Source organism: Paroedura picta, chromosome 6 (assembly GCF_049243985.1).
Source record: "Paroedura picta isolate Pp20150507F chromosome 6, Ppicta_v3.0, whole genome shotgun sequence".
Lineage (NCBI taxonomy): Eukaryota > Metazoa > Chordata > Lepidosauria > Squamata > Gekkonidae > Paroedura > Paroedura picta.
In genome coordinates this window covers 81250032-81262095 of record NC_135374.1, presented here as the reverse complement: position 1 = coordinate 81262095, position 12064 = coordinate 81250032, and the positions used below count along the sequence as shown (strand labels likewise).

Below are 12064 nucleotides of genomic sequence, written 5' to 3'. Positions count from 1 at the left end.
AAGGTATTGCCTTATTTTTAGCAGTCATCAAGAGTCATGAGGACACAGGGCAAGGCACAAGCACTGACAATGGTGTGCCATCATGTCTCTCTAGGAACAGGCAGAAATTATATGGTAAAATCATAGAGTTTCCACTGATTCCTAGAGACTGTGTCACTGCCAGGTTTTCCTTAAAATGGCATCACACATTCATTGTTGACTAATTTATTTTTCTTTCTCCTGGAAACCACTGCTAGCAGAAAATCTCCCACCTCCAGTGACCTGTTGGCAACATGACTGCAAAATAAGCCAATTCACTTTAAAGCTTTATTTCTCTGATCTGTTACATTGAATAATCATGATTTAGAGATTCATACAAAATAGATAGTTAGCTTAGCAGAGAGCCAGCTTGATGTTGAGAGCCAGCTTGGTATAGTAATTAGGAGTGCAAACTTCTAACTTGGCAGGCTGGGTTTGGTTCTGTGCTTCCCCACATGAAGCCAGCTGGGTGACCTTGAGCTCGCCACAGCACTGATAAAGCTGTTCTGACTGAGCAGTAATATCAGGACTCTCTCAGCCTCACCTACCTCACAGGGTGTCTGTTGTGGGGAGAGGAAAGGGAAGGCAAATGTGAGCCACTTTGAGACTGGGTAGAGAAAAGTGGCATATAAGGACCAACTCTTCTTCTTAATTGTTCTTGTCTCATAGTGTGTGTGTGTGTGTGTATGTATATATAAAATTATAATAGAATAAAATAAGCTGATATTATAGACTAAAATACAGTAAAATCAGCTGATTATACATCTTAATTCTAGCTCGATAAACAGCCATTAAAAATTCAGCTACACACAATGTGGTCTCTGCAGAAAGATCATTAAGCAGAAACTGGAGTGTAGCTTCATCATTTACTAGACCTCTGGGACAAAGTAGAGGATCCAGAAGTTTTCTGCGAAGTTCACAATCTAAAATAATATGAGAGGTTGAATCGGGGCAGTTCGCAGAACACGGCCACAATCTTTCCCTCCTTGGGACATGCCGGTATCTTCCCGCAAGGACGCTTGAGGGAAGACAACTCATTCTTGCCAGCATGAAAACTCTACGGAGGGCTGGACTAGTAAGATTATAAAAATAATTAACAATTTCCCCCCAATTTAATCGAATCCCCAGAGCAGCAGGAGAACATACACAGGGTTGTACTGGAAACATTTTGGACTGATCGGCCACCACTAATCTTTGTTTCAAAAATTTAAAAATTTCAAACTTATTAAACATAAGGAAAAAAATCTGTTGAAAATCCTAGTTCTACAATTTTAGCTTCAATACTGAGAAACCATGAGCTGCATTGTGGGTCCATCTTTAAGTAAAAGAGTAAGCTGTGTGACTCCACTATGAAAAGTATTTCAAGCCAAAATTTAAAAATTATCAGCCAAGCCTTGGTTTCTAAAAAATGTTGGCCAAGCTTAGCACACAGCACACAATAGGGTACACACATGGGAGCACCAAGAATTTGGTGAAAGAAGGTTCCTTGAATCCCTTCTATTTTCCTATTGAAAGCCTTTGCCCAAATTGGAATACCATAAAACAACTGGGATAAAGTTTTAGCATTAAAAATTCTTATGGCTGCTGGGACAAATTGGTTGCCTTCCAAAACATAAAAACATTTAATTTGAGCTGAGGAACACTTAGCTAAATTCAAAGACTGGTCCCAGTGGGTAGACCATTTAAGATTATAATTGAATGTAATGCCTTTTTACTTGATCAATCGTCTTGCTACCCAACATCCATTTCCTTAGAGTCCAACTCTTAGAAAAAAACTAGAATTTTAGATTTTGAGAAATTGATCAGTAAAGAGTTGCGCTGACGATATGAGTAAAAACACTTAAGAAATCTTATAAGACCAACTCTTGAGTACGAGAGGATGGCTGTGTCATCTGCATATAATAACAGGGGTATTGCACGGGAGCCAGCCTTTGGAGGGTGCCCATTGATTGATCAAAATTCTGGACCAAGTCAGACAAATACAAATTTAAAAGATGTGGGGCAAGGACACAGCCTTATTTCACTCCTTTCGTAACAGGCAGTTAAGTGGCCCTGAGGAGAATATGTCTCATAGTAAAATATATGTAATTTTTGAAGTTAGCTTGCTGAAACTTCTTTTGAGCTGCTGCCTCAGTTACTGGCAATTTGGGGGGAAGGAACCTATAGGATTGAGATCCTACATTTAAAAAACAAAACAAGGTTTTCAGATAAACACTTATATGTTATTCCTAATGAGGAATAAGTGGCTGTTCCAGGTCATTTCAGGTTTGGAATATGACATGACAAACTGTAAATCACACCATTTAAAAAATAAATGCATAAAACACAGAACTTTGTCCTGCAGTCTCATTAGAAATGTTTTTTTTAAAGAAAAACCTTAAAACTGCACTCATTTCCTATCATCACATTTGGTTTGGTACTCACTGTTCAAAATTTTGCTTGATCTGTTTTATTCAAACTCATCTCATAAGATCCAAACACCCATAAGGGGACATGTCATACATTCAGGGAAGTAGGTTTACCTACATGGCCAGAACCATTACCTACAATTTTTCCCCTCCTTATAATAGCCAGCCAAGTTTCCTATATCTACAGGTCCCATTAAAGAATTCTGTTTCTTCCACTAACTTACATATACAATACACATTTTGGTCCCCAGCTCTTTCTTTCTTTCTTTCTTTCTTTCTTTCTTTCTTTCTTTCTTTCTTTCTTTCTTTCTTTCTTTCTTTCTTTCTTTCTTTCTTTCTTTCTTTCTTTCTTTCTTTCTTTCTTTCTTTCTTTCTTTCTTTCTTTCTTTCTTTCTTTCTTTCTTTCTTATCTTGCAGTTGTTTGTTTGTTTACTTGAATGAAGCATCAAAACTTATCTATGTATTTCCCATTTTTGGGAAGTCAAAACCCATGAACACAATAATAAAACAATTATTAAAATCAATAAAATATTGGGGGGGGGTGTAGTGAAATAGTAGCTTAAAGTCTTGTTCTTGAAACTTTGGTTCGGGCTTCGGCCCTGCAAAATCTTTAGTGGGCCTTCTGAGAAAGTCTTTGCTCTCATAGTGTAGGAATGTAGTGCCAATTAGTCGCACCTGTGCCCTTGAGAAGCTTCACACTATTCACACTTACTGATAAGACAATTGGCTTCAGTTGTTTCCAATTAACTTGTTGTGAGAAATGGGCCTTGAGTGAGATGGGTCGACATTACATCATCTGATTTAGGATTGGCTCATCTAACTTGACATTAGTAATCCTATTGGTTAATTAATAAATTGCTAATTTGGATATGATTGGATTTTGTGCCCAAGACCCCACGTGGGAATCAGCCATAAAGGTTTTGTATTGTAACATCCTAGTGTGCAGTGCAGTTCTGATTTTGGGAAAACCTTGTCTGTGCCTTGTGAACCTGCAACTTTGAAATTCTGTCTTGTCATTCTGACATTCTTGTGAGTATCATGTGTTAGCCAGATATACTGTATAACGTTTTTGTTTTCTCACTGCCAGTATATAATTATATGTATATATATAATTATATGTGTGCACCTTAATAAATATCAACTTACTTTTTAGAACTGTGTCATTTGATTCTGAGACAAGCTAAGACGAAGCCTAGCCCACCTAACTTGTGCCATACTACCAACTAAGCCTTTTGACTGTGGGACTTGTCCCTAGACAGGGTCAAGTTCCCAGGTAATTCCCTAATAGGCTCCAAGACTGCCTCTGGGTCTTGGGTGCCTAGGGACCCGTTCAGAGGTGGTGGCAGACTACCAGCCAAGGAGGATAGACTATCTGCCTTCTTGGGTTTTGTAACTGTTTTGTCTTCTTGTGTGCCACCCTGTTCTCTAAAGTCTGCGGACTTGGCTTTGGGGAACTGGGGTGTGACCACAGGGGGGAACCAATTTCTAGACAATTTGATGTTTTAAATGCAAACAGTAATATAAAGCCTGAGGCTAGGGAATTAAATAAGAGGTTGGCATAGAGCTTTAGGTCCTTCACAATATTTTACCTTTTGACTATAAATTTGGTCCTAAGAAAATATTCTTCTTTAAAATATAATAACAAACATGTGAACATCAACAACCCCACCTTTGTTTTCATTTGAAATTAATTTTCTTGGACCACCAAAAAGAAGAGAGGTCTGTTGTGCTATGAGGTAGAAATTGCACACCTAATGACGGTAACTTCAGTATATTCAGTAAAGTAACCCCGAGATAGACCTTAATGCAAAAAGAATTGGGTTAAAACATTAAAAGGATGTTACTATAAAAACACTTACCAACTGTGATATGGTTTTAGTAGGCTTCAGATTCTATCTGTGAGAGGTGGCATGATATTGTTTTAGATGCAGCATATTTTTCTCCTGTTGGAAAGAGGTACAGATTGCCCTTCAGTAACACAAATGACAGCACCATCTCAAACTGTATGTCACAAGTATTCTTTTTTAAAAATATAGATTGTAAAACTTTTTAATAAAGGGCAAGCAAACACAGAGGTCAACTTTTAGAAATCCAATATGTAGGTACTCATTTTCCTTTCATTCTTAAATCTCCAAAGAAAACGAAGGGATGACAAATGTCAGTCAACAAAATGGCTCAGTAGGGCTCCAATAGCAGTAGTAAAACTCCTAGATTCAAGCCCCCCAAAATTTCAAGGTGTAAACTTTCAAGATCCAGTGCGCCTGTCATCAGGTACAAGTAGCAAAATTGCAGCATTCAGAAGATTACCTGGCAGGCTGGCATGTTCCAGGCCATACATGGGACACAGACACCAGTTCTTTTGGCATAAATTCTGGCCACAGCTTTATTGTTATGCACATGAGTGTTGGCACCAAACCAAGCGGTGGATCCAGCCCTGATGTGGGTAGCAGACAAAATGAAGCCCCCACAGCAGCAGGCCTCCATTGAAGACCAAGTGACCACCAGGTCAAGCTAACCATCAGGCGTGCTGGGCCCACAGGAGGGTGGTATTGGTGTAGGCCCTATGGGCGTCGGCCTCAATTAGAGCACCTACCATCACCCACACAACATGGTAGCTTCCTCCGTGAACAGAGAGGTGCTGCAGCTCAGCTGGCACCCAGCCTCTTATAGAGGCCCCCAGTACTAGCAGAGGCCGGCACGTAGAAGAGGGCTTCAAATGCAAAGGATCCACCCACTTAACATAACATGCTAGCTGTGACAAAAGTAGTAAATAACTCAAGCTAACAATGACTTGAAACCCCCCAAAAGTACAAAATAAAATAGAGTGGGAGGGTAGGGAGTTGACTTAGGTGTGATCCAAGGTTAAATAGCCGCCAGGATTGCCCACCCAGCCTCTCTCACCTTTCGTAGCCAGGTGAGCTCATGCAGCCACCGCAGGAGACTGCAAGGGCCCCAGCTGAGTCAGCTGTACTACCTCTTTTGTGGCTGGATCCAGCCATGACAGTCATCTGCAACTCTCCACTCCCTCCCTGCCAAGCCAGTGGCTGCATTTATCACCCACCAAAAATCTGGAATTTCTTGTGTTGGAGCAGGGATCACTGCTGGTAGATATTGTGATGACCACTAGCATATGTCATATGGGTTGGGAGATATTTGGGGAGGAATGTAACCTCAGCAGTGTACAGCCCACTCTTAAATATAGCCATATTCTATAAGGGAACTAATGTCTTCTGTCTGGAGATTGTAATAGCAGGGCTTGTAATACCAGAAGATCTCCAGGCCTCACCTGGATGTTGACAACCTTAACTAAACAATCCTAGGAAATATAGTGGATTTCAGTTCTTGAACACTAGAAATAATGAAAGATCTTTGCATCAGTTTTGCTTCTGGATCTTGCCCAAGTTTATCTCTGAAAAACGTTCCATCTTCTCATTCAACCAATTTTGTTTCCACTTTACAGTTGATATGTATAGGCAATATCTGAATATACATCTTTTAAAGTTGAAACTCCAAGTATAATTAAAGTCACATGCAACATTTGTTTAGAAACAACATAAGCCAGTGATTATCTTTCAAAAAACAGAACACCCACAAGGCAGCCCTTACGTCTAATATGTTATGCTTTAACCATATGCCAGCCTTAAAAACATAACTACCTCAAGGATGAAAAGCCATCCACTGATCTGATTGCTTATATCACTCCTTCCACCTCCTCCATCTTCCATGCTGTTGCTCTTAGCGGTCTCCCCACCTCCACCCCAAACCATAGGACCATCTTCAAACTCTTCAAATCAACTGCATCATATCCATAGACACCTGAGCAGATAACATACAAATGCAGACAGATATTTCTGATTTTCTTTGGGTTTACACTGGCGGAACATTGTAAAGAGAATTCCTACTGTGATATGTTCCAAGGCCTTCAAATAACATGGAGGAAACAATTTACAAAGGCTATTCAGGAGGTAAGCAAGCTCTAAGACCACTTAGGGTGTCCATATTATCTTTACCTTTGTAATGTGCAATCCTTTTAAAACTGAACAAATCAATTTCAAAGATGACCCAGAGCCATCTGGGTAAGAAATGAGCAACTAGCAAAGGAATTAGAATACCTTGGGGCAAATATTAAAACAGCACCATTATCCAATGCAGGATTCAGGATGCTAACAATGGCAAACACTGCAATCTTAAAACAGATACATATCTAATCACATCCTAATTTCTGCTTTATTTCATTTTGGGAATCCATCTGACTGTCTCTGAGCACAGAAAAGTAGAGGCAATGTTAGAAGGAGCAAATGTCAGAGAAGATCAGAAATGATGTTGATTATAAAAAGGCTAATTAACAAACTTCTATGAAGTTCAAGTTCTATCTATGGATTTTGTGAAGTATAATGCCAAATGAATATCAGCCAGCCTGGAGGCTCTCTGGTGGCTTGAACTACCAGTCATCCTGGAAATACATGGGCATCATTTACAAATTGTGCCCAGAAGTGAAGCAGGCAGTTTAAAATATGCAAGGCTGCTCTAAAGAATAACATAGTTTTAAGGAGTGAAACAACTTTGTAAGTGAGAAAGGACAGAAAAAGTCCTAACTGCCTAACTGTTGTTCTTCTAGAGGCAGTCAGGGAGGCTGTGTGTTCAAAAAAGCAGGAAGTCTCCAGTGGAGCCAATCAGCACACAGGACACAGGAGGAGATTCCTTGAAAATCCCAGGAGGTTCCTAGTCTAAATATGTTAATTACACATCTCCTCTGATGACCCCTGTAGGATATTCTTCATATCCTCTTGAATGATACACACTGCAGATCTTGCAAATTCTAGTTCTGAGGAGGTATCTTTAAAACGCCCGTGGCGCCACGGGCGCCACAAACTAAATAAATGATTAAGGGCTTCTAAGGTGGGATTTGTCCTTGATGAGGAAGGGTCCGGACCCTTCCTCAGGACAGACAATCGCTTTGCGCCTGCCGATTGGTCCCTCCGATTCCCAGCCCCAGCAACTGCGAGCCGTGCTGCGAGCAGCTCACAGTTGCTCCCTGCCTGACGCCCGAGGGAGCCCCTGGCAGTCGCGCAGAGCGCGGCTGCCGGGGGCTCCCTGCCTCACAGCCTGACGCAGCATCAGGCCGCCGCCGAAAGACCGCTGCCCAGGGCAGCCCCCGCCCCATCAGGACGCCGCCGAAAGCCCGCCGCCCGGGGGAGGACCCGCTGCCCGACGGAGCCCCCACCTACAGTAAGTCCCTAGCGCCCGCTGTATTAATCATTCAGCAGGCTTGATTACTAGTGATGGCATAAAATCTACCTTTTAAAGCTGCCATTTTCCCCAGAGAAACATTTTACTGTTTCCTGGAGATCAGCTGGAACTCCAAGACAACTCCAGATTCCATGAGGAAACTAGCAAGCATTCTGAAAAGAAATAGATTTCATCTCCAACACTGGATCAATAGCAGTGTGATACCCAGTTTCTTAAAAATGTTAACCCTTAATGGACCATTCTAAAATACTTGTCTTTACTATCCTATGTGTTTTAAGGTCCCCTAAAATATTTCCAAGCTGTTTAACCCAAGAAACTTACAGAGAGCAGCAGGCTGAAAAGCAACCTTACTGGAGCCAAGTATACCTGGCTGTAAACTGCACGGAGCTTTTATTCCAGTCCCAGTTCGCATCAGACCCTGCCGTCTACACAGAATATGATTTCCGTTTTGATTTTGTCTGATTTAAATATTCCCTCTGCAACAAGCAGGATTGATCCGGAGTCACCCTACCTTTACTATGCGATATCTTAGAGTGCTTTTAACCCTCAATATTTTAAGAATCGGAATGAGAAGCAATGACAAAATCTAGCAGCTGTGCATTTGAAGCAGACTCCATGGTACAGAAGTCCTGATTGGCCAGGCTGACTCTGTGTTAGAGAAGCTCTGATTTGCCAACACTGCCAAGCTTTTCTTAAAGAGGAAGCCCTAATTTTCTCCCCCCCATTCTGAGCCGTCAGTTCTTCTCCTTGATCAAACATCACCCCCTTTATCTGCCTCTCCTCCCCTGTCTATTTAAAGGGGGGGGGGGAAACTGTCAAGAAATGAACGACCAAAAAGCTTTCAGAATGTGCTGAAATGTAGAACTGAGCAAACACATTTTGAGTCTTTCCCTTCCCCCCATTCTTCTGTTCTTTCTTCTAAGGGTTTGTATTTGCATATTGCCTTAGTAACTAGTGACTCATTATATTCTCTCAGTAGAAGCCGATCCTCCCCCCCCCTTGTTCAAGAAAAGATAGAAAGACTGTGCTTGGCTCCCCTCCTCTTCTGAGCCTCCCTAAGCCTCCCTAAGCATGTGCAAAACACTTTTTTGTTTCAGTGGGGAGCAGGGGGAGAGGAAGACTGAGTTCAAATTGATCTTGATTCAGCAGGATCCACACTGGAAAAAAAAACAAAGTACATGCAGCATTAGCCCTGGAAAGCAACCTTACTAGAGCCAAGGAGCTTTCTCTGCGTGCTGACAGGCCCCCACTGGAAATGGGGATCCTCCACACCCTATGCCCTGACATTGATCAGCTAGCCAATGGAGAATTTACCAGCAGCAGGGAAAGGCCTAGACTGGTCTCGAAGCAACATCACCTGCAATTCAGCAACATCATTTTGGCATGTACCAGAGATGATGTTATCAAGCTGCCAGCAATGTGGGATGTCTAGTACCTGGACAAAAACACTATGGTAAAAACATGTTCTACCATTGAGTTTTTGTAAAAACATCAGAGTGCCCCTGTGTTGCCATGACATTATTTCTAGTGTGTCCTGGATGTCACTGCATCACTGACAATGATGCTGGCAAAGGCCTCCCACACCACTGCCGGTAACTCCCAAACTTCCTGCCAATTGTCAAAACGGCCCTGGAAATTGTAACCTGTATCTACTTAGTCTCTCCATATATATTCCATTCATAATGCAAAAAATGGATTAATAATATATCACAATAAACTGTTACAAGCATAATTTATCTGAAGAAACCTAGTCATTACTGATAACAGGAGAAACTATGATAAATTTGTTTTGCCATAAATGATTGGGAATGTTTCCTTCTTTTTATTAAGTTAATGTTGTTTAATTTTTCTGCAGCCGTCAGCCCTCTTGGACTTTGGTCTTCTCAATTTAAATGCTCTCAGATTTTTATTTAGCTGTGAGCAACAAACACGTTGACCTCTACTGACTATTTTCAGTACTTATTTACATTTAATCTTCATGAATCTCAATTGCTATATCTTAACAGTTTCTCAAACCTAGTCAACTTTTAAAGAGAGGTAGTAAAATATACAAAATATAAACAAGACAGACAATTTTTGAACCGGACACAAAATACAAAATAGATTTTTCACCTGACTTAGCATTGTATGAGACTGTGCCATGAGATTTCGTGTCAATTTTGCATTAAAAGAAACCTCTAAATATGTTGAGATGCTTAAGAAAAAAGGTCTACTCCGGAATAAGTTCTACTTTATTCAGTGAAGCTTAATCCCAAGAATCCGTGCTTAGTTTACAAAGTTAAGAAACACAATTCTATCCTGCACCACATCTTCCCTTTCCCCACCATCAACACTTCTTCTGTTGGCCCCTATCCCACACAGAGGCTCACGTGCACACAGTTGGATCAATAGCTGTATAGAGCAGCCTAGATTATCTCCTTAAAATAGTTTCACTGTCAGTAGTATGTGATTTATGTTACATGGTGACCACAGTTTAGGGTTAACAACCTCCAGTTGAGGCTTGGCAATCTCCCAAAATTACAACTGATCTTCAGATGACAGAAAATAGTTATCTTGAAAATGTCTGTTTTGAAAGTTAGACCACTAAGATTCCTAATTCCAGCATTTCCAGCATAATAAACCACTGAGATCCCTATTTCTAGCATTTGCTAGAGAGGACAGACACAACTTCTGGGTTTTGGCCAAAAGTGACATTCCACCATTACCCAATGGCAATTTTTTAAAGATGAATTTTCTTCCACTGGCTGCAGCAGCATTAAATGAGACTGCAGGGGGGGGGGTACTCCAACCCTGATGAGGGCTTAGTAGCCTGAAGATTTGGCCAGGGCTGTTCTTAGCACACACAAACCTTAACTACAACAAAATTACAGTTCCATAAATATTGTTGAACTCCAAAGAACACTACATATATCAAATTGGTAATTTAAAGAAACAGTATCTGTTTTCTCTCACATATTTAAATGGCCTGATTGGCATATAAAGAATGTTATAAAGTAATGCTGGGTCATTAGTATCACACTGAGAACCACATTGTAAATGAATAATGTTTAAAGAGTTTTCAATTACTTAAAATTATTTCTACTCTGTTTTAAAGCATTTGGTAAAATGCTTGCAGAGAATAAACTGCAAATTTTAATCCAATAAAACTACCAGCAGAATACCAGAAATGAACATCAAGAGTTTCCCAAAAACCAAATCATTGTTAGATAACAAAGGTTTATATTGACTGATCACCATGGAGATAATAAAAATGTCTTGGAACCCAAATAGAACAGATGCATTGCAGGAGATCCATTGTTCACCCCTCATTTTAATTTTATTTTTAAGTGGAAGAAGCAGATAAATTCAGAACAGTTATGGGGAAAAGAATCTAAATCACCAGGCTCCCGAGCTGCTATAAGCCCTGCTAGGGGTGGGTGGGAACAATTACTGACTTTTTCCAGCCTATGAGAGAAAATAAAACTTGGAGATCACCTAGATCTACGGTACCCAACCCCCGGTCTGGTGACCAGGAACGGTCTATGGATCAGTCGGTACTGGGCCGCGACTCCTCCTCGTCCTCCTCCCCGGGGGCTGCCCTGCCACTCTGCTGCCAGCTCACCTCTGGTGTTGTCAAGTGTTGACTGGTCCCCAGTGATAAAAAGGTTGGGAACCTTTTTGGCCCTAGCCCCAGCCCCAGCCTAGTGGAATGAATTCCTAGGAGAGATCATGGTTCTGTGGGACCTAAATCAATTCTGCAGTGCCTGCAAGATGGACCTATTCTGTCAGGCTTATGATCAAAGCCAAAAATAACATCTACCATGGTAGCTGGCTGCATCTTTCGGTGAGGAAAGGAAAGGGATGAAAGTTCTGCTCCTGCCAAACCTCTTCCAGCTGTGAGAGAGAGAGAGAGAGAGAGAGAGAGAGTGTTCCTGGGGTTGCCAGGTCTACTGGTCTGGGTGTGGGATCCCTGCCTTTAAATCAACTTGCTCCCCAAACTCCCCCTCCAAGCTCCCCCCAACCTGGAAGAATGTTGCTTTTAATTTGATGTGCTGATGTCACCCGGAAGTGGCATCAACATGCTGAGATCACTGGGAGGTAACACTGGTTTTTAGGCAGAACTCTATGGTTTAAAATAGCGATCCCCAACCTGTGGGCCGCGGACCACATGTGGTCCTTCGACTAATTGGAGGTGGGCCCCAAAGAACACCTTCTCCCCCCCCCCCCAGCCCTTTACAACACACTTCATTGTTGTGGCATGTCTGTATCTTATTTTGAAGGGATGTTTAAACATTACCATAGTGATCAGAGAGCTCTAGGGCAGTGGTTGAGAGTAGAGGAGTAAACTACCCCCCCCACCAGGCCTCAATAAAAGGCGTTGAGTGGTCCTCAGTGAGTGGTCCCCGGCG

At 41.5% G+C, this 12064-nt stretch overlaps 1 protein-coding gene across 7 annotated transcripts in view; it reads right to left on the bottom strand.

Moving 5' to 3' along the window:
• Positions 1-12064, bottom strand: part of NLGN4X (neuroligin 4 X-linked) — a 242268-nt gene that overhangs the window by 183893 nt on the left and 46311 nt on the right. For 5 of the 7 annotated variants that reach the window (XM_077343305.1, XM_077343307.1, XM_077343301.1 and 2 more), the window contains exon 2: positions 4286-4369. The gene's annotated coding sequence lies outside the window, so the exon portion shown is untranslated. Of the gene's footprint in view, positions 1-4285; positions 4370-6082; positions 6217-11475; positions 11496-12064 lie in introns of those variants that run through there. The other 2 variants (XM_077343303.1, XM_077343302.1) reach the window with 2 other exon arrangements.